At 41.3% G+C, this 24,063-nt stretch overlaps 1 protein-coding gene across 3 annotated transcripts in view; it reads right to left on the bottom strand.

The window, feature by feature from the left end:
• Positions 1-23,771, bottom strand: part of luzp1 (leucine zipper protein 1) — a 66,976-nt gene extending 43,205 nt beyond the window's left edge. For all 3 annotated transcript variants that reach the window (XM_052153590.1, XM_052153589.1, XM_052153591.1), the window contains exon 1: positions 23,571-23,771. The gene's annotated coding sequence lies outside the window, so the exon portion shown is untranslated. The remainder of the gene's footprint in view (positions 1-23,570) is intronic.
• Positions 23,772-24,063: the final 292 nt, after the last annotated feature.

The following is a 24,063-nucleotide window of genomic DNA, read 5'->3' as shown; positions in this document are numbered from 1 at the left end:
GTTTAGGACTTCAAAAAATTTGCCAATGGTGGTTCTCCTTATCCTACACACTCTGGGCAAAAGTATGTGGAGACACCCCCTTCTAATTAATGGGTTTGGCTATTACAGTAGTTTCTACGAGAACAAAGCTTAATTCTATGCCATACAATGGCATTCTTCAAACTTTGATGGCAACAGCTTGGGTCCTTTTCTGTTTCAGAATGAGAATGCCCATGTGCACATATCAACATCTATAAACACGTGGTTTACGGAGTCTGGTGTTGGAATATTAAGATTAAGATTCAACTTTATTGTCATTGTGCAGAGCACAGGTACAGAGCAAATGAAATGCAGTTGTTTTCACATATCCCAACTAAGCTGGGTTCAGAGCACAGGGTCAGCCATGAAACAGCGCCCCTGGAGCAGATAGGGTCAAGGGGCCTTGCTCAAGGGCCCAACAGTGGCATCTTGGCGGAGCTGGGGCTTCAACCCCTGACCTTTCGGTCAGTAACCCAGAGCCTTAACCGCTCAGCCACCACTGGCCCCGAGTGGGGATTCCAAAAGAACATATTGACCGGACTGCACAAAGTCCAGACCTGAGCAACTCGGAGCACCTTTGGAATGAATTAGAATGCTAAATGTGAGCCATGTCTCACTGTCCAACATCAATTACTGACCTCACTCCAAAAAGGAGAAAATCCTTGCAGCCATGTTCCAACATCTAGTGGAAGGTTTTCCCAGAAGAGTGGAAGCTGTTATAGCAGCAAATGGAGTGATTGATGTCTTTGATCAATCACTGATGATCCAAGATGGCGGCGCGGTAGCACGCAGCGGCCACTCTGGATCCACAATGGTGCTATTTTTGTTAAAAAAGCCCGACTTTTGCAACACATGGACATCGGAGCAACCAGTGTTCGTGTCTACCATCGCCAGACACTACTCAAATATAAGACTCATGCAAAATCCAAGCTGCATGATGACCTGCAGGAGGCGCTACGAGTACTCGGCTTGCTGCGGAGACCAGGCCTCCAGCCCTCGGCGTCGCCTGATGCCGGTGGCGGGGAGAGGGCGTCGTAGCGGTGTCGCGAAAGCGAAGCGGAAAGAGGGCGGGGGTCCATGCTAGGCTAAAAACAAACCCTAGCCGGCCGGCTCTCCCGTCTATCCTGCTCACAAATGTTTGCTCCCTGGACAATAAACTGGACTATATCCGACTCCAGCAGGCTACGCAGCGTGAGTTTAGAGACTGCTGCGTCTTTGTTTTCACGGAGACGTGGCTCAGCGACAGAGTTCCGGATGCCGCCATTCAGCTAGACGGGCTCGCCTCGTTTCGTGCCGACAGAAATACAGCTCTCTCGCGGTAAGACTCGCGGTGGTGGCTTGTGTGTTTACATCAACACGGAATGGTGCAAGAACTCTATGCTAGTCTCTAGTTACTGTTCATCGCTGTTGGAGCTTGTGACTGTTAGATGCAGACCTTTTTATCTACCACGGGAATTCACCACTGTTTGCATAACCGAGTTTACATTCCCCAGCGCTAACGCTAAGGAAGCGCTCTGTGAACTGTATGGGGCTATGAGCTGAACTGCAGAACGCTCACCCCGACGGACTGTTTATTGTCGCCGGAGATTTCAACCATGCAAATCTCAAGACAGTGCTCCCTAAATTCCATCAGTATGTGGACTTTGCAACGAGAGAGGCGAACGCGCTTGATCTTGTTTACACAAACATCCCAGGCACGTGCGGGCGGAGCCCCGCCCCCACCTCGGCTACTCAGACCACATCTCTGTTATGTTAATTCCAGCATACAGACCGCTCGTCAGGCGCACAAAACCGCTTCAGAAGCAGGTGAAAACCTGGCCAGCAGGAGCCATCTCTGCTCTTCAGGACTGTTTTGAGTGTACTGACTGGCACATGTTCAGGGAGGCTGCAACATATGGCGATTCTACCAACTTGGAGGAATACACAGCATCAGTGACCAGCTACATCAGCAAGTGCATTGATGATGTCACTTTCTCAAGACCATCACCACACGCTCCAACCAGAAGCCGTGGATGACTGCGGAGGTGCGCACGCTGCTGAGGTCCCGAGACTCGCCTTCAGAGCAGGCGATAAGGCAGCCCTAAGAACAGCTAGGGCCAAACTGTCACGGGCAATCAGAGAGGCAAAGCGCGCACGCCCAGAGAATCCACAGTCACTTCCAGGACAGCGGTGACACGCGGCGCATGTGGCAGGGCATCCAGGCCATCACCAACTACAGGACAACATCAGTTGCCTGTGACAAAGATGCCTCCCTTCCAGATGCGCTGAACGACTTCTACGCTCGGTTTGAAGTGCAGAACGGCGTGATGGCGAGGAAGTTCACCCCTCCTCCCAACGACCAGGTGCTCTGTCTTACCACGGCAGATGTGAGGAAAACTCTACGTAGAGTCAACCCACGGAAGGCTGCTGGACCAGACAACATTCCTGGCAGAGTGCTCAGAGGATGTGCAGACCAGCTAGCAGATGTTCTTACCGAAATCTTCAACATCTCTCTGAGCAGCGCCGTTGTTCCAACGTGCTTCAAGGCCACCACCATCATCCCCATGCCAAAGAAGTCTTCAGTGTCCTGCCTCAACGACTACTGTCCCGTCGCACTTACACCTATCATCATGAAGTGCTTCGAGAGGCTCGTCATGAGGCAGATTAAGACCCAGCTGCCCCCCTCACTAGACCCACTGCAGTTTGCGTATCGTTCAAACCGTTCAGCGGACGATGCCATCACCACAACCCTCCATCTGGCCCTCACCCACCTAGACAATAAGGACTCATATGTTCGAATGCTGTTCATAGATTTCAGCTCAGCATTCAACACAATCATTCCCCAGCACCTGATTGGAAAGCTGAACCTGCTGGGCCTGGACACCTCCCTCTGCAACTGGATCCTGGACTTCCTGACTGGGAGACCTCAGTCAGTCCGGATCGGGAACAGCATCTCCACCACCACCACACTGAGCACTGGGGCCCCCAGGGCTGTGTGCTCAGTCCACTGCTGTTCACTCTGCTGACTCACGACTGTGCAGCAATGCACAGCTCGAATCACATCATCAAGTTCGCCGATGACACGACCGTGGTGGGTCTCATCAGCAAGAACAACGAGTCAGCATACAGAGAGGAGGTGCAGCGGCTGACGAACTGGTGTAGAGCCAACAACCTGTCCCTGAATGTCGACAAAACAAAAGAGATGGTTGTTGACTTTAGGAGAGCACAAGGTGAACACACTCCGCTGAACATCGACGGCTCCTCTGTGGAGATCGTCAAGAGCACCAAATTCCTTGGTGTTCACCTGGCGGAGAACCTCACCTGGTCCCTCAACACCAGCTCTATCACCAAGAAAGCCCAGCAGCGTCTCTACTTTCTTCGAAGGCTGAGGAAAGCACATCTCCCAACCCCCATCCTCACTACATTCTATAGAGGGACTATTGAGAGCATCCTGAGCAGCTGCATCACTGCCTGGTTTGGGACTTGCACCGTTTCGGACCGCAAAGCCCTGCAGAGGATAGTGAGGACAGCTGAGAAGATCATTGGGGTCTCTCTTCCCTCCATCAAAGACATTTACAAAAAACACTGTATCCGCAAAGCAACCAGCATTGTGGACGACCCCACACACCCCTCACACAAACTCTTTACCCTCCTCCCGTCTGGCAAGAGGTAACAAAGCATTCGGGCCCTCACGGCCAGACTGTGTAACAGCTTCTTCCCCCAAGCCATCAGACTTCTCAATACTCAGAGACTGGTTTGACACACACGTGTCCTGAGTTGCACTTTAATAACTGTCACTTTATAACTGTCTGCTACCTCAATAACTGCTATGTGCATAGAACATTATCTCATAGTATGTTATGTTTACATTTTTAGAAACTGTCATCTTTTTGCACTACTGAGTACTGGTCGGCGCTGCACTGTCTATTGTCCTGTTCATTGTCAGTAATTTGTTGTACTGTCCTGTACTTTTTGCACGTGCACTTTATATAGGTATATATAGGTAGTTTATATAGGTATTTTATTTCGTTGTGTAGTCTCATGTGGTCCTATGTTGGTCCTTTGTTGTTTTTATGTAGCAAAATGGACCTGGAGGAACGTTGTCTCGTTTTGTTGTGTACTGTACTAACTGTATATGGTTGAAACGACAATAAAAACCACTTGACTTGACTTGACTTGATTTTGAAATTAAAGGTTTAACCAGCATATATGGGTGTGGTGTTCAGGAGTCCACATTCTTTTGGCTATATACAATGTGTGGTGAGATCACACTTCTTGTACCCCATTTCCATCGAAATGGAGATGGTGATTAGTCAGGGTATCTGCAGACAAAATCAGCCAACATTTCCACTGACATGAGAAACAAAAGACGATGGGGCATCCTGTCAACTCAAACAGAGGTGCCTGGTATTTTTATATATTTTTTTTACAGGAGAAAGAAATACATAAATGATGAAAAGACAAAATACTCATATCAATATTTACAGAGAAATTTATATTTTAATCCACCGGTCACCCCAAAAGTGCCATTGCACACTTTAGCGCTAATCGAAGTGCCCTTAGAAAGAATTGGCATGGACCTCGTTGGGCAATTAGAACAGACTGCATGTGGGCATCACTTTATATTAGTTTTGGTGGACTATGTAACACAATATCCAGAAGCAGTGCCCCTGTGCAACATCTCAGCACAGAATAATCTCCCAAGTGGGGATTCCAAAAGAAATCCTCACTGATTAAGGCACTACATGTGTGTCACGAACACAAAGCAAACTGTAAAAAAAAATGTAAGGTAGAAATAGGGAAAAGTGGCTTGAACCCCTATTGTTTGCAGTGTGAGAGGTCCCACAAGCCTCCACAGTTTTCCCCATTTGAGCAGCTGTATGGGCTTGGGAGGAGGGACCTTCAAACAGTAAAATGAAATTCAGTACATTCTGGATCTTAAGAGCAAAACTCCACACTTTGGGTCAAATAACAAAGGAGAATTTGCTCCAAGTTCAGGAATGTCAAAGCCAAATGTATTACAGCGGCACTTGACAATGGAATTGTGTGTGAAGAAGAAAAAGTATTACTGCCCACCTCAAGCTCTAAATTACTCACCAAGTGGCAAGGGCCCTTTCACACGGTGAGTCTCGATTATGAGGTTAAGCGAATGGATGGGGGCGGGGCATGCCAAGTTTGCCACCTCAACCTCCTAAAATCATGGAGAGAGGCGTTCCCTGTGGCCTTAGCGACAGTAGTCCCTGAGAGGGTGGAGCTCGGGCCGGGGGTGACTCAAAGCAAATTCCTTCACCCAGATTGACGAATTGCTCGATCGGTTGGGCGTGGCTCAATTTTATGCAATTTTAATTTATGCTTTTTCCACATCATTCAGCTTACACCATTTTGTGACCATCCCCTTCGGTTTGTTCGGGGCCCTGGTCACGTTTCAGCATCTCATGGACAAAATTCTCAGGCCCCATACATCATATGCTGCTGCATATTTGGATGATATTATTATCTTTAGTAATGACTGCCAGCGGCATATTCAACATCTGAGAGCTGTCCTGAGAATACTGCTACAGGCAGGGCTCACGGCCAACCCTGGAGTTCTACTTGGGCCATGGGCATGTACGCACCCCAGGTTGACAAAACCGCAGCGATCGTGGCATGTCCGAGGCCAAGACCAAAATGGAGCTGAGACAGTTTCTGGGGCTGCCTGGCTAAACCTGAAGGTTTGCACCTAGTTACTCTGACTTCACCAGCCCACTGACTAATCTTACTAGAAAGGGGGCCCCCAATCCGGTCCAGTGGAAGAAGGCTTGCCAACAGGCTTTCCTAAAAATAAAATCTGCACTTTGTGCTTTTATATGCTCCCAATTTCTCTCTCCCCTTTATTTTCCAGATGGACACATCGAACAAAGGGTTGGGGGCAGTGCTCTCGCTGGAGGGGGAGGAGCTATCGGTGCAGTACATTAGTCGTAAGCTCTCGCTGAGGGAGACCAAGTAGAGCACCATGGAAAAGGAGTGTCTGGCGATCAAGTGGGCCATCCTTACTCTCTGCTATTACCTTTTGGGGCAGGTCTTCACCCTCTGTTCGGATCACGCCCCACTCCAGTGGCTCCACCGCATGAATGATAGCAATGCGCGGATCACCGGTTGATACATGGTACTTTAGCTGTTCAAATTTGAGGTGATCCACAGACCAGGAGCACAGATGGCTTTGACCGATATTCTCTTTGGCAGGCTGGATGTTGTCCTGGCCTGAGTCAGGCAGTTCCAAAGTTGGAGTGATGACTCCAGAAATACTAAAACCGCCTTAATAACCTTTTAGATTCTGGTTTTGCTAATAAATTTTTTATTGATTCTAATGTGAAATATGGAATAAACTAGGCATATGCCCACAGAATCAACTTAACTCCCAATATTTACCCCTGCCCCACACCACCCTGCCCCTCAACAAATATCCCTGTGGTCAAAGCCTAAATTACACTATGCATGCATATAAGCAAACAAACAAAAGAAACTATTTGAGAAAATAATATATATACATCTCAGCACACAAAAGAGAAAAATAATTACACAAGAACAGAATTTACAATTACCACCACGATTTTGTTTCTCTCCAAATGATCCTCACTGAGAGCCCTCCAGAAAGGCCAAATACCTGTCCCATTACTTACCATATGCATCTATTGTGATAAGCTTTTTATATGACATCTTTTTAAAGTCCGCCACCCTTCCCAATTCGGTGAACCATTCTTGAAATGAGGGAGCACCAACTGACTCTAAGAATGATCTGTCTGCCAATCTTACATTGGTTTGGACCAAGATTTTTTTATATTTGTCACCTACTTTAATGACCGCCCAATCACCCAATATACTAACTCTGGGGCAGAATAAAATTTGAGTATCTAAAACCTCACAGATTAAATTCTGAACTCTTACCCAGAAGCTTCTTGAAGCTTAGCACAGAACAATAGAACATGGGCTATGTCTCCATCCTCCAAATGACATTGCCAGCAGGCAAGTGTGTCTTTTAAACCAAGCCTAAAGAATCTAGAGGGAGTCTAACAGAAACAATGCAAAAATCTTAAACTGAATAACAGATTATGGTTTTGAACAAACTATACATAAATAGATACATTTACCTATTTTCAATGGTTGAAAACCAACTGTGGGTGGGTCACATGTAGCTAGTTTTTCTTGTCCACAAAACAAAGGTCTGAAGTACAAATTAGTTTGAAACTTGAAATACTTTTATTACTTCACATAAAAACAATAATGTCAAAATGTTGATATTCAAGAATCCAAAAATACACTACTATAAATAATAAGTGACACATATGGCTCTACAGTTAGTGTAATACCCATATCTGTTTTTTGGATTTCAGAAATGTACATCTGAAAAGCTCTGGAATGCATTGTAGGGGGTCCAAGCACCACAGCTGCTGAAAATCCTCCTGCACTTCTACTTATTTTCCTATTAAATAAAATAATCCTATTTCAGACAGACAGGGAAATTAAAGTGGCTGGAATAACTTTGCAGTGTGGAAATGGGGGTCCATCAACTAAATGAGAGCTGCATCAGGCTTGTCCAGCATTGTTGATTATAATTAGAGCAATCAAGCGTTCTTGGTGTTATTGTTAAAAATGTATGAGGTGTGGACATTATCCAACCCCCATGGCCACTGTGGTTCCAGGTTCGAGACTAGCAGGATTAAGGGGTGATGCAAATCTAATTATTCCAGTCCTAAACCACCTTTTCTTCTGTAAAACTGCTTGAAGAGGGCCAGGTTGAGCACCAGCAAGTGCCAGCAACAGCATTTGTGTCTGCAGACATGGGGTATGAGAAATAAAGCAATAATTTATTTTAGTGGAGAACACAGGCACAGGTGCCTCCAGCTGATGCATCCACGATTAAAAAAAGGAAGTTAATATGCTCATAAATCAGTAAGAACATGTTGAACTATACATGCTAACAATCGCTGAAATACTACTCCACAAGAGCCCTGACATTCAATCAGGTGAATCAAAACGAATCAGTTCAGCATCTTTTCTAATGAGGTTTTTAAATCAAAGAGCAACCGTTGACATACAGAAAGTTGGACATGAGAAACAGATGTGTGGTTATTGTCCTGTTCCTGGACTGGGGCTTGATGGTGGACGATAAAATAACAATGCTTGACAGTAGTACTAAAACCCAACTGCAAAGTAAAACGCCAGCCCACTTTTCGGCTCTTTTTCATTCCCTCACACATTCCCCTTTCCTCTTTTTTACACTTGATCGCTCTTCATTCTCAGGTTCTGTATTTCTGTCACTTTCTGAAATGAGAAATGAGGTTACCAGAGCATGTTTCTTGTGAAGAGGAGAGTGTTTCATGAATTGTCTGGGATTGATTTTCCCATGTGTTCTGCTTACATGCTGCTTCCTGTTTCAATGTGTCTGCACAGCACTCCCCCATCACTGCCCACCAACCACAGCAAAGGTTTTATGAAAGCCAGCTTCAGGATGTTGACACAGGTGCCTCGGCCATCCCTCTTTCTCCCTCTCTTTTCTTCTATACATCCAGAGTCTCTTTTAACCTCTTTCTTTGATTTCTATCTATCCATCTAGTTTCATCTCTCATGTGTCTTTGCTGAGACGGACCTCGGTGAGAGACAGACATTTCTCCTATCGGATTGAAAACTCAGTGAACAATATGCGCAAAAGACAAAAAAAGGCAGAAAATACATAAGTCTCTCCATTCAGGTCATTACTCCTGTAGATATTCTGACAGACTGACAGCTCCAAATCCAGTTACCATTCGACAGGAAGTAGGATGGTCAGAACATGTCTAGTAGCCATTAATATGGAAATGTAGGACACCAGACTGCTAACGCATTGCCCAGGTTTCTGAGGGGCTGGCATGGTGCCATGAGTGTCATTAGGACTACCATGACATCAATGAGTGTTCTTTAAAATTCAGTTGAAGCAAGAGGGGCTGCTTCACTTTCAGTGAGATAAGAACAGACTTGTTGCAGTGATGTGTGGAGACGGGCAGACATTAACTAACCATAGCAAAACGCAGCATCTAAATTAGGGCAGCACATTTAATCTAAAAATAATCTAATTACAAATTCGTCTTTTGCAATAAACTAATCGTGAAAGCTGTTGATTTCAGAATTCCTTGTAGGTCAACTCCAGTTGTCAAAATGTGTTTAAATTTGTTTTTTGCTACATGAAGCATTGTAATCAATCAAAGACAAGTCCAGATATTGTTGATGCTGTGTTTGTTTCCTTAACCTACTATCGCAACCTGGATCTAAATTGCACTGCAATAGTGGGGTTTCCCTCTTACATAAAACTCTGGAATTCCCCCAATGTACATGCATATGCTAGGCTGTTACTTAGAGACATTCAAAATTTTACATTCATGTGTATAAATGGGTATAGTTTATAGTGGATTTGATTTACCTGCTGTACTCCCAAAAGTTTAATTCGTTCTGCTGTGTTGACATGTTGTTGAGCTCCAGTCTACAACATTTGTTCTCCCAGTCTGTTCCACTCACATGCACTTTTCAAACACCCACCGAACGCTACTTATGAGTCTGCATGGCTACATTAAGCCTCGTTCTCTGAGAGAAACCTAGGTGTGTCAAACCACTTTCTCTTAATCGCTTAAACAGCAGAAGTCCAACAGCGTTCTTGTTTACGTGACATTTCAGAACACCACTTTTTGCCTAAAACCTGGAATAAACTGTTTTCTTAAGTGCACGTAAACATGGTCACTGAAACAAGTCAGAAAAATAACTCATGTTGCACTTGTTTCTTTCCCACAAAATAATCAAGCACAAATACACACAGGCATACTCAATATTTAAAAGCATGGAAATAAATTACAGAGGCAGCCAGTCAATATACTTAAGAAATTAGAAAAATTGCCTGAGCAGTCTATGGGATCTCACAAGGGAAAGAATCATCATAAGAACAGTGAGCTCACTCTCATATCTTTCCCTTGAGTGATCCCATAGGCTGCTCAGGCAATTTTTCTAAGTTCTTAAGTTAAGTTTGATACATTTGTTTCATGGGCAAAACTCTCACAGTTCTTTCTCTAATAAATGCTCTTTTAGGTTCCTTTGAAGTCCTCAGCACGGAACAGGATTGTCAGTTACACACAGGATAAGATGATATTTACAATTCTCATAGCATGTCCAAATTTTAGAGGATGGCAAAAAGGACCTTGAAGCAAGCTAGAATAGCTTCTAAAAATGCTAACTATGCCCATTTTTCCCCTCTCCCTCCTCAAAGAGTCCAGCCCAACTTAACCATCTAACCCAGAGCATTCCTGTGTTATTTAGCCCCTTTAACAAAACACATTGTAAGAGAGATGTTGAACACATTAATAACACAACTTTCCACTAAGCTGACCCAGACATCCCTTTTAAGGGCAAGCAGTTCAGATTTCTCTTTTCATTAAGTTAAAAAAATACCTCAGGAATAGAGTGAGCGAGAGAAGGGAAGAGAAATCATTTTGTTGCCTGGTTTGAGCTGACAACTCATTGCTTTGATGATTAGAAAAGAGAACAGCCTTTACAGACTTGGACAGACCTGATAAACATCCACTGAGGCAACAGCCAGAAATATACGAGTCTGTCCAGAGGATTCAGAACACAAAAGTAATGTGAGCGAAATTTACAAGAAATATTTTTTACAGTGATTCCCCTTCACCATCTCTGCCCTGGAGCAACACTCTTCAACCTATTAAAAATTTTTGAATTCTAATGTTATGGGAGAAACTTGCCCACTTTAGACCTGACAATCATCTTTGGAGATGAAGTGTGCACTTTCTTCACCACTAGAGTCACCAAACAGAAAAATACTGATAGTTTCCAAACAGGTTTCCTGCCCGCTATTGGTTGGCAAACAGATAGCCTCACCCTAAAACACCATGCTCCATTGGTTTATTTTTGAGCCCGGCTGTACAAACAAAAAGAGCAATGCTTCGACAGCAACACAGAAAAGCTTACTTAACAGTAGTCTCTGCTCTTAAATCTTTTCCCATCCAGTAAGATGCTCTTCCTAATGTTTTGTTGTTCATTTTTCTAATAAATGCATTTCTGGAAGGGAAAACAGCTCTCTGAACATCTACACAAAATGTGTGCCATTACTAGAGGTAATTTCTATTCTCAGGCCTTATACAGTATGATCTTTTGTAGAACATTCTTGGAATGTGTCCAGAATAAGTTTGGCTTTGTCACTACATTTAAAAAATAAATGACAACCAAAACCCAGTTGTTCTTTATGCACCTCAGTGATTTAATTTTTTATGGGGATTTATCTTCATTCAAAGTTTTCTTTTTACAGCAAGAACTCTAAAAAAACTCAGTGGGATGACTACTTTACATACAACGCTTGCCTTTTTTACATTTTACATCAACATGTGCACTGCTGAATCATCGTTTGTCTAAACTTATACATGAATACCAGTCAGTCAAACACAGGAAAGGGTTACTTCACACACATTCTAACAATTCCTTATCTTTTATCCCAGTCATGCTAAGCACTGGCAGTACTTTAAACTGCCAATCAAATGTTAACATGTTCCCTTTTGCTTGATGTGTGGCATCCCGCAGGTCAACGTATGAGGCCCCTTCTTTTTCAGACTGACTGTGTTTGCAAGTAGCTGATCACAATGAATGGGAACTGGAGCTTTGAAGTTCAAAAAGGATTAAAAACCATCATAAAAGTGATAAATGACTTTTGAGCTAAATTCCATGTAAATATTAGCCCAAAATTCATTGGGTTTCAACAGACATAATAAAGCCATATTTTTATACCCATCCTGATGGTGTGAAGTCCACCCTAAAGTCCTCCATTTTGCAGTAGGCAATGGCCTTTCTTTGTTCACATCATCACCTGCTACCCCGGTGGCCCTCAGGTGCTTTCAATGAGACGAGTGAAAGATCTGCCACAGTCAACTGATGCACTACACAATTACACACACCAATCCACACACCCATGCTCCCAATACATATCACACCCACACAGGCTTTGATGCAAGACTGTCTTCCAACACAATATTGTATGCACACCATCAATGGAACAGAATTCCATAAATGGGACCCAACAATGCCATAGGTGATTATTATTCCACTTACACTCATTTAATCAATCACATTTATTATCACACGGTCACACAATAAAACAGAATTATCTGTACATACTCACACATTTGATGGTTACTGTCTTCTACAGAGCATAAATTCCTAATTCCAAAATTTCTAATCACTATTTGATGGCAGAAGTTCAAGATAAAAGGATCATCTGTTGTCCCCTACACACCCTTACAGGATTATCCTCAAACTACAGTAAACATACAGTGGGGTTCAGCTGTCCACATTGAAAATAAGATTTTGAATCTCATATTTAAACCTGGGAATAAACAGGTTCTCCATAAAACTCATAATATGAAGTTTTAAGATGAATTTTTTTTTTAAACAAATAAACACCATAACGAGAATTTACAGTTTTTCTGAATTGCTAAAACACTAAACCCCATTCTCTGAACCAAACGGTCAAATGCCTGAACCCATATGGCTGATACCCATACTGGCCTACTAAGACACAATTTGCAGAACTCGGAAACACATTTTTTTTTAAAAAACTCTAAGCACATTCACAAGCAAATTTTGCATGGAGATGCATTTGTGATGAAAAATGATAAACACAGCCTGCAAAAGTTAAACACAATTGTCCATCATTTAAACACAATGACTCAAAAATGTTAGCATTTGTCTCTAATGATGAAACCAATTAGTGAATGGCATATAAGTCAGTGCAAGTGGCAAGGGCCAGTTGAATGTTGATACCAACAATTGATGGTACCTATCGACGAGGCAGAGAAGAAATCACGACAGAGGTGGCGGATGAGGAGGAAGAAGACAAGGAGTTCCAAGAGCACCAATTTCAGATTAAATTTGTGCCACCGTCATTGATCATGTCATTGTTCATGGGTTGACATTTGAGGGAAGCTGGACAAAGGGTTCAAACTATCCTGAGCAGGTTCTTAGTGTCCACCATAGTGGGACATAAGACAACATAACAGGTACTGTATAGTAATTGAGTTCTTGGTCCTTGAATATTTACTGTATGCAAACATTTCAGTACAGTACATCACTTTTTCAATAGTAAAGCGACTGGAGAACAACCTATATCATATGTATTGAAGTCAAGTCCATTACTGTACTATATTCACAGTACTGTATGTGTATGTAATTCCATTATTGCTTTTTGTAGAACTGAAGACTGCCTCGAGGAGGTGGCAGACATTCTATTTTTATTCTACAGCAAGAGGCTCACATTGTTGATATGATCCTTTAAAATATGAGACCAAGTAATCGAAGATTATGCCAATTTTGAAGGGAACAACAAAGTGAGCCTCTCCACTATTGATCATATCTTGCAGTGGAACAGGGTACACATGGAACAAGTGTGCCAGGTACCCTTTCTTTGAGTGCTTTCTGTATATGCAAGTGTACATTCCAACTGGATTTTGGTTCTTACAGTACATTACTATATACAGAACTGTAAAACTGTCAAACGTCTGTACTGTAATGTAGTACTGTAAAGCAGGGCAGCATAGAGATGCAAAGAACAGAAGAGGTCAGTCATTCTGTAGCACTCATACAGATACTGTAAACCTACAAAACATTTTGTATGTATTTTGCCTACAGAGAATAGGTTACATGGATTCAATGGAAAGGCCCCATGAGTACATTTATATTGATGAGGCTGGATTCAATCTGACGAAAAGGAGAAGTTGAGGAAGGAACATAATTTGTCAGCGGGCCATTGTGGAATTCCCTGGTTAGTGTCGAGAAATGTGACCTTTTGTGCGGCCATCAGTAACAGAGGGGTTCTCCACCATCTTGCAACCTTGGGACCTTATAACACTCAACACCTTCTCACATAAATGTGTGGTCTTTGGAATCTCCTGTTTGACTGTGAGCTCCAGGATCATGGCCAGGCACAGCATCCAGTCTATGTGGTTGTTTGGAACAATGTGAGTTTTCACCATGGTGCCCAGGTCCGGGAGTGGTTCAAAATAAACCAACATTTTTTGAATGGTTTCCTTCAACCCTACTCTCCTTTTTTAAATCCAATTGAAGAGTTCTTCTCAACATGGAGATGGTAGGTCTATGACCGTAAATCCTACACCAGGGAAAATCTTCAGCAGGCCATGGAAATGTCCTGTGGTGTTATAAGTGTGTAGTCCTGTCAGGGTTGGATTTGGCACACCAGATGATTCTTCCGCTGTTGCCTTGTATGGGAGAATGTGGCATGTGATGTTGACAAAGTCCTCTGGCCTGACTCGGCACAGAGGTGTGATGCTGAGGCACAGTTAAATTTTTATTTTTCCTTAGGCATTTTACAGTACAGAAGTTTTTTTTCATGCATGCTATATTCTGAACGTGTACTACTGTAGTTGCCACTTGCTGTATACAATGCTGTAAATATTTATTGTGAAAACAATTGGTCTCTCATAATTGAATTTATGCACTTGGCAATGAAGAATGCAAAACACAAAAGACCTTATGCACAATCAAGAATTATTTCTGTACCTATGTGGCCCTGAACACAATGTTTTAAATTTTTTGGTGTAGTTTCTAATGGTTGCTCGGTAGTTTTAACATTTTGACAGGCTGTGTATAGGTTTAAATGCTCAGAGCATTTTTGGTTTAGGCCAAAGTTAAAATGGTATTGAAGCGATTGTTTGATTTAGGCAAAAGTGTCAGGGGTGTTGTAAATGTAGTTTGAAGATTTGTTTTTGTGTTTACAGTTGTGGGAAAATGGGTGAATATTTCATAGAAATGTGTCTTAGCAATTGTGAAAAACTGTAATAAGAAATATTTAAGCCTCTACATTATTTCCAGGTCACTAATCAAATATGCAAATTTGTGAAATCTTTGACCGTTTTAACTAGGAAAGGTCATGTTTGGCTCCATTCAATGAAGCACACCTTTCTGGAACATTCTCAAATCATGCTGGAACCATCAGCATTGCAAAAACTTATGAAGTCCATACCAGCTCGAATGTGTGCAGCTCGAATCAAAGAAAAAGGGGGGTAAACCACATCATAAGAAATGTATGTTAACTTATCAGTCAAATTGTTATGCTGATAATATTATTTTGTAATGGAAGCAAAGCTGTTAAATAAAAAATTAAAAAATTAAAATTAAAAAAAAAGAATTTTCACAAGTGGACTTCACTGCACCCCATTGTAGGATAATTAATTTGGTTAATAAATTAAAAAAAAACTTTGACAGATAGAAGTTATTCAGATACACAATAGCACTCAAATTGAACTTTACAGCACTGTGCAGACAGCAACGTGACCTGTCAGCTAAAACTAGCTCTTGCATCAGTGAGAAACTGTGCGGCAGGCAGGCACAGCTTCTTTCCCTGCCCATGACTTAACCTCTCTGCAAGGCTGGAAATCAGGTCAGTGCTGGGCCTGAGAGTCCCTGCTTGTGTTTCGATGAGGAGGGTATAAATAGGTAGCGCAGTGCAGAACTAAGAAAGCGAGCAGTCTCAAGTGAATCCTGGGTCATTGAAGTGTGACCTTTTGGACGACATGAACATGGGACTGAAAAGTCATCACAATATATATTTGTGTGTTGCTTTCCAGTATAAGTATCTAAACTTTTCTTGTTTTAAGTATAGAGTAAATCGAACAAACTTCAATGATGTTTATGCTTAAAATCAAGAAAGACAAATAAATGCAATTCAAGACATATTCTCAGAAAACAATCCTTAATTAGTATCCTATGCATTTTTTGCTTAACAAGTAAATGTAGATTATCTTAAGGATGCCATGAAGCAAAAACAAGATAATTAATGATATATTTTGTATTATTCTTGACTCTTGCATGCGGTCCATGGCTGGGCGCATCATCTGCACATGCATTGGCCATTAACTGTACTAAAAGAGAGTCACAAAGCAAACACATTCTAATTAGTTCGTGGTAAGAAAAGTTTACTCACAAAGGCAACGCAGTCGACCAGGCATGAGGCAATCTGGAACATCCAAAAACGAAGTATACCTAGGCCTTTAGGCTAAATGTAATCATTCCATTCTGTGCAATGGCGGAGCGCTGCAGCTGCGTTCAGCGTTCCGTCCCGGATAAATAGTGAATATTACACCATCACAGAGCATGTGGGCTGCTCTCTATGCATCACTCTGTTTCAGCTGAGCTATTTCAGGTGACCTCAGAGATATATTGAACCCACTCCCCCTCTCGCACCTACACTTCTCAACAGCAGCACACATACAGTCAGAGAGGGCAGACGCAGAGGATGGGGGTGTCAGAAAAAACATGTCAGAGGTCAACAAGGAAACATTTGCAGATCCCCTCTTTTTCTCACATAGATACTTCTTACTCTTGCTCTCTGATACGAAACCTAGTGAGCTTGCCTTGCCACCTACTGCCCAATTTAGTCCCCGACACAAATTTTGGGTAAAATAATAAAGTTTATTACACTGAAATGTTTTTTTTGATACTTCTCAGTGAGTCTGTTTATATGCACAATATTACGCTGATAACTAACAAAAATCAGTGTATTAAAACAAAAACAACGTAAGAAACCTTGTTTACATCATATTTGAAATCGTATTATTCTCTACTTCCACATCAAAACACAAACAGGCATGAGCACAACACCTGTGCACATTGGATAAGCTGGTAAAAATGCCAGTAAAGGTGTTTATATGCAAAGCAAAATCAAGTTAATGTGCAAAAATCGATGTGTTCCAATCAGTTTATGCTTAAACCGTTTATGACCACACACCAATAAAAAAAGTAAGCCATTTAAGGCATTTTCATGACCTTACACATAGTCAGGTTATTATTCATAAGCTCTCATTATTTGCCAAAGCTCAATGAAATATACTAAATATAATTTATTCTTAAATCAACATTTTTTTTTTTATTAAGTTTGTCACAAACATCCGATGCTGCCTCAGAATTTGGATACAACAAGGTATCTTGTAGGCAAGGTATTATGTAGGCAACATAATAAAGTAGCCTACCTTTTGTAACAGCTTTCATTTCGCATCGGAAGCACATATATGATGCCTTAAAATGCTATCTAAGTAGGCATATGACTCTTCAGTTCCGGCTTTCTCCTTAAATACACACCAGATCTTTAAACCACACTTAATCTTCTGTAATCTGTACACACGCATACAAATGTAAATATGGGTGGGGTACTTCTCTGAAGGTGAAATTTTAGACAAATCTTTGAGGAGGAAAGACAAACGGCATCCTTTCCAGATGACGTCGAGTGCTTTTAGCTTGTAGACTCTGATGAGTTCTTCTAACATTTTCTGTGATGTATGACCTCATCAGCAATCCCAGACGCGGTGCAGTGTTCAGGATATCAGCTCCCTGTCACTCTGATTCGAACCTACAATGGGCTTATCTAAAGCTGAACTGAAGGGGGTGCCGTTCATGGAGCAGTATACACTTTCTCCTTCCATAAGAACCTGTTTTTACATCTGAATTCTGCAATTTCTGTGTCACTAGTGTCAACAAACAGAATTGACAAAATAGGTTTCCCAAACACTACCCCTAACATAATTGGCAGAGCCGGTCCAAGCCTTTTGAGGGGCCCCAAGCAACAATGTGTGTGGGGGGCCCCATCAGTTTGTTCGTAACACTACTTACAATGTCTTTTGTCTTTACAATGTCTTCGGATCAGGAACCGTAAGCAACTTACTTAGACTGCCTATAGGGAGGAACGGCACTGGTCATCCAACAGATTGTCCAACACCAAGCTCACTCCAAATTTCATAATCGTGACAGCCCTTAGAATTCCATTGGCCAATTTGAACATTCCACCAATGTAAGACTATGGGACTTTCCAATTTTTTTATTGTCCACTGTGTGAAAACCTTAAGCCTACTCAGTTACAAAAGACATAGCACAATATTCCAGTATAGTCTGAAGGTCTGCGCCAAGTTTGATGGATATAGCTTGAAAACTCAAGGAGGAGTTAATGTTACAAATTTAAAAAAAAACCTAAACAAAGATTGTAGAATAATAGTATGTTGTTTCATTAAGCCAACGTGATTACACACTTCAGCTTTAAGGAAATAATTCTTCTTTACAATTTACCTTTTCTTACAAAATTCTAAATTTTTGTATCAGGAAATTACTTCCAAACTGAGTTTAGGCTACTACTACCACATTTGTTCATGTGAAATTCACAAGTCCTACCATATCAACAAATCAAATGAACAGTAAACTGCATGTGTTATGATTCTCATTGAAATTCCTCATAAAAGAAAGCACACCAACTCTGAATCTTATGGTCCTGTGTGGATATCAATACTCAAGGCTCAAAATACTGGGACAGCTGTACTTGTTCAGTGTGTGCGTATCTGTCTGCTGTAATATTCTTGTGTTCACACTTTAACACCTCTTCCTCAACAAGCAAAATGTCAGTCAGCCAGCTCTCCCTCATCCTGGCAGCAGAAGAGACATTTAGCCGTGCACCAGATCTGGTCATATTTCCCCATAAACACCTCATTATGTGTCACTATCATGCAGTCACAAGAATTAAGAGTCTTTTTGTAAAGAAAACTCTTTATTCCGCCTGAAAATGGGCATTTTCAAGATAAATGTTTTTTAACATCAGTTGCAGTGCTAGGACTATGCTTACAACTATCAGAAGCTAGTCCTCCACAATGACTTTACTGTTTGGCATGCAAGAAGTTTTACCAACATATGTCTGGTAAAAGACACTGACAATTTCACTTCCTTTTGCATTTGAGGAAAAAAACTATTGACTCACAGACTCATTCTTACTGAGAAAGGAGAACCATGGTGTCATGTGAAGCAACAATATGCCCCATGAGGTCAGTAAATGTTCTCGCTTTTAAGTCCATCTAAAAGAAAAAGTGCACTGAAAACTTCAACAAAGACATTTACAGAGCAGCATCAGAATCTGTCAGCTTATGTGAGCGAGGAAGACAGGGAGTAAGAGGGAACTCCAGGAGAGAGCATGAAACCACAATATTCAATTTAAACCCCAGACTAGTCATTTAGCCACTCCATAATCCTCAGGTCTGGTGCAAAGTCTGGTAATTACTCTTATTGGACAATGATAACCATTAGACTTCAGTTTCACCAGCATTTTACTGCATGCTTGTGCCGAGTGGAAAAGCCATCAGCAGACTGGCAAAACCTGCTCATAAGGGAAAGTGGTGAGGGAGGGCAGGAATTACATTGCACAGGTATTCATGGCTTGATCATTGTGCTACCTGTCATCATCTAACTTTCACTTGAATGAGAAGTGCCCTTGACCTCCCTCCCTCACACACACACACACACACACACACACACACACACACACACACACACACACACACACACACACACACACACACACACACACACACACACACCTGTCCTGTTTAAACTTTCAAAGTTCACATGCACTGTTGTATTACTAAGAATAACAGCTCAACAGAATGCAACCTTTGCCCTTCTAAGGTGAGAGTGGAAGAAAACTGCATTGCAGGTTGCAAAACTCATGAGAGAGAGAGAGAAAGAGAGAGAGAGAAGCAGCAACAAAAGACCAAGACAAAAACAGAAAAACAAAAGGAGTGTGTCAGATAGTTGTTGACTAAAAACAAATACATCTGACTCTAGAATGCAATCCAGAGCTTGGGCAGACTCTGGAAATGGTGTTCAAGAGTAATTGCACAATTGATTTCTTCCAGTGTCCTAAAAAAATCCAACCATGTACGCATTAAATTTTTACATATTTACATTCAATTACATTTATGGGCATTAATTCTTACCATGAAATGAAATTTTGTCACTGTCATCTAAAACTGACAAACTGCCAGCACAGATGTGGTCCAAGACAACTCACAAGATTTAAACTTGTTCCATGACTACAATTTCCATATATCTACAGTGCTACAACTATGCTAGACCAAAAGTAAAGCTAAACGTCCAGTCCAGTCTTGTGATAAAACCATTAAGTGCCTGTTACTGTAATAGTATTTCACAGAATTTGAGAAGTGCTGGTGTTAATGGAATAGTTTACCCAAAGATTAACAATTCTCTCATTATTTACTCACTGTTATGCAACGTCAAACTCGTATGACTTTCTGTCTTCTGCCGAACACAAACCAAGAAAATTTCAATGGAGATTTGATGTGAATATACTGTATGGATACAAGGCAAGTCAATGGGATCCAAAATATCCAAGCTCCAAAAAGGACATAAAAGGCAGCATAAAGTATACAACTCAAGTGGTTTAATCCATGTCTTCCACTGTAAAAAAATAAATGTCCGTAATTTTAAAGTAAAAATGCTATAGTAAAAAAACGTAAATGGTTAATGGGTAGTTACCTTGAAATATATATGGTAAAAATCTATCAAATAATTAAAAAGAAAATACATGTAATTTTACAGAAAAACAAATTATATTTTTTAGATGTTAAAAGTATGATTTTCCTGTATAATTAATGGTAAGGCATTTATGTTATGTTTAACAAGAGAGTGTATGTACTTTTTAATGGTAAATTATTGTTACATTTACAGTAAAAAAAAAAAAAAGGATTATCGCCCGTTCCCAGTATTTCATGTGTGACCCATTACATTTAATTATATTTTATGGGAATAGTTAAGTTTCATATTTTTGTTAATATCAGTTATGCTTTGGGGTATACTGTGTTATATTTTATGTAGTTTAGTTAATGTTTATTTTAATTTTACATATGCTAACCTGATGGTGTTTAGTGTTTGTGTGTCTCTACATGTTTATTGGTCATTGCTCCTGGAAGGGCTTCATGTTCATTTGATGAACTTCATGTCATCATGTGCCCTTCTGAAATTGGTACGGTGATTAACAATAACTTAAAGAGTAAAACGCAGATTTTTACACTTTCAGATAGTTAATGTATCAAGTTTATCATTAAGCCTGAAACGTGGTTACCGTATTCTTAACAGTAAATCTGTGGCAACTACAGCTGCTGGTTATTTACCGTACATATTACGGAATTTGTTTTACAGTGTGATGTGATCGGTTTGGGTGAAAAAAAAAATAATAATTCACTATAAATATTGACCTCTACAGTTTCCTGGGCACGGCCATGATTTGTAGCTCAATCACTCTACCTTGCACTTGATGCATGTGCAGAGCCCTTTAAACACTTCAGAAGACTTGGATTAAACCAATTGAGTGGTTTGGATTACCTTTATGCTGCATATATGTCCTTTTGGAGATTGGAAGTGCTGGACCCCATTGACTTATATTCACATCACATCTCCATCAAAAAATATTTGTGTTCTGCAGAAGAAACAAAGTCATAAGAGTTTGAGATGGCGTAAAACTGAGTAATAATGAAAGAATTGTCTTTTTTGGTGAACAATTCCTTTAAGGGATCAGGGAAATTTTTTTTTTTTTTTTTTTTGGATAGTTCAGGTAAATGAATCAGCGCTTAGATAAATTTAGCTAATAACTAAAGTGCATACAAATGTTCTGCAGGCACTAAGATAGACACTGCCTCACAGGCTTACTGCAAATCCATGAATGCAAACCTTCAAGTCTGGGACAGGTCATGGCAGGTCCTATCTTTATGGGCCCCACCTGCCTAGCGAAATAGAGCATCTGAGGGGATTGCCGTTCTCTCATAGCTTATGTTTCTTTTATTTATGTCTGCTTTCCAACCCCCTACCATCACCATCACCACTACAGCTAACCAGACAAAATAATGCTCATGTGTATATACGTGAGTGTGTCCAGGTTTTTCTATACTTGTGAGTGCCAAATTTTTGAAAATGTATAGTAAAATTGCTAGAGAACCCATTTGTGAGGACATTTTAGCTGGGCCTCACTAGTAAAAAAAAAAAAGGCTTATACATCACCTAAATTATGTTTATCTTTAAGTCTAATGAAGTGCACAGGTTTCTATGAGGGTTTGGTTTAGGGGTAGGGTTAGGGGATAGAATATATCTTTAGCCTGCTATAAAATCAACAAAAGTCTATAAGATGTCCTCACAAGTATAGCAAAACAAAGGTGTGTGTGTGTGTGTGTGTGTGTGTATTTATCACTTTGTGGGGACCAAATGTATAAGGATAGTAAAACCTGAAATATTTGACATTGTGGGGACATTTTGTCGGTCCCCATGAGGAAAACAGCTTATAAATCATACTAAATTGTGTTTTTTGAAAATGTAAAAATGCAGAAAGGTTTCTGTGAGGGTTAGGTTTAGGGGATAGAATATATAATTTGTACAGTATAAAAACCATTATGTCTATGGAAAGTCCCCATAAAACATGGAAACCCAACATATGCGTGTGTGTCCATGGTTGTACATACACATAGACCAAAATGTAGTCTACAATAGCCTTTGACATGCGCAAAGCTTCAAGCCATCAATCCCCTGACCTCTACACATGTAGTGCCAGAATTATGACATCCCATTCAATTACAGCTCGAAGGTCAAAAATAAGCACCCGGTTTTTTTGGCAAGGGCAAAAACAGCAGTTTTCTACTCTAAAATTGGCGTATATGCCTATTTGAGCCAAGCAAAGCAGAGGTTAAACTTCTGTTTAAAGACATCAAAAGCGTTTAATCGTGCCTGTCATCATCTGTGAACGCATCTCTAATAACGGCTGTCAACATTAATAGCCGCGGCTTGAAATACATTTCTATTCGTGTACGCGGGTAGCAGCGCTGGTTTGGACACACATTGCGTCAAAAAGAGACACGTTACGATCCAGAAACCCACATTTAACATCGGACATCTGTCAGACGAACATGAGCTCCCTGACTGAAGCCGATATAAGTCTAATTCCAGCCTGTCTTGCTTTGCTTATTCTGCAGAAATGTACGAGAGACAACGCTTTCAAGGTATCTTAAGCGCCGTATAATAAAGGGGAAACGACTTCATATCATAAAAAACTTACTTTCTTTAGCTACTCTAACCCGTAAGAGACCTAAATTCTCTGAAAGACTGAGGTTTTGTTCTTAGAGAAAGAGACTTTTCATGTTGCAAACTCAAAATATTTTCCGAGCAAACCCGCGTGCGTTTACTTGTAGTGTACGTGGCGAGGAATTTCAGTTTGACATTTCGCTGTTTGCACGGAACAAATGAAGACTTTCAAACCGCACAGAATTTTCACAATGTTGCATTGTAAACTTTAGTTGGCTACATCGCGCGATGCAGCAGCTGACGTAGAACATCTCAATCTGAACAGTGCAAAGACTTGGGAAATCTCTGGTTCTGCCCCCAAAATAATCTGAACACACATGCTCGACTGTTCTAGATATCGGCTATTGATACCGAACATCCACCGTTCGGAAAGATCCTGTTAAATTCGTTGTCACCGGAAAAATACCGCGATTAAAATCACCGCAGTCCGGCTTCTCGAGTAGGCTAGCCTACCTGCTGCTCTCGACTGCGGCGAACAGGAGGGGGAGGAGGGTGGTAAAGTTGCCGCAGTTTAGAGTTATGTCTACGGGGCAGGATTCCACCATTCAGCTCCCCCTCCACAAACGGAGGTCAATAGTCCTGGTTCAGATTTCTCTTACCTTGAGCACTCGGTAGAAGGAGGACAATTCCCAACAATTTTCTCAAGAGCTCAGTTCGAGTCAGCGTCCTTTAAGTAAGCTCTCTGGAAGGACAAACTACTCGCTTTTACTTTTCGAGGATGAATAGAGCGATTCTCAGCAGGGTCCTCGCTAGTTCCTTTTCTCACCCCCTCCCTTGCGCCGCAAGATCAAACCAACACATTCCTTCGAGTTCCAAACAATGAAAAAGGTGGGTTTTCCTTTGCCAAGAAAGACCCACCCCTAGAACGACTACGCCGCCTCTGACCGCAGAAAGAACGCCCTGCCCCGGCTAATACGTCCCGCCTTCCCCGAGGAGGGAGAGAGTCGGGTCAGCGTTTAGCTCTAGAGGAAGTTTGGGGAATAACGGAAACCCATTTTGCAAGCAAAACTGGTGTTTTAATGTATTTTAGACTTGAATTAAGCATGAATACTAGTATTCACGTTAGTACAGTTGCTAAACTTAACAAAGGTA

This window comes from Xyrauchen texanus, chromosome 22 (assembly GCF_025860055.1).
Source record: "Xyrauchen texanus isolate HMW12.3.18 chromosome 22, RBS_HiC_50CHRs, whole genome shotgun sequence".
Classification (NCBI taxonomy): domain Eukaryota; kingdom Metazoa; phylum Chordata; class Actinopteri; order Cypriniformes; family Catostomidae; genus Xyrauchen; species Xyrauchen texanus.
This window is presented reverse-complemented; position numbering and strand designations above follow the sequence as displayed.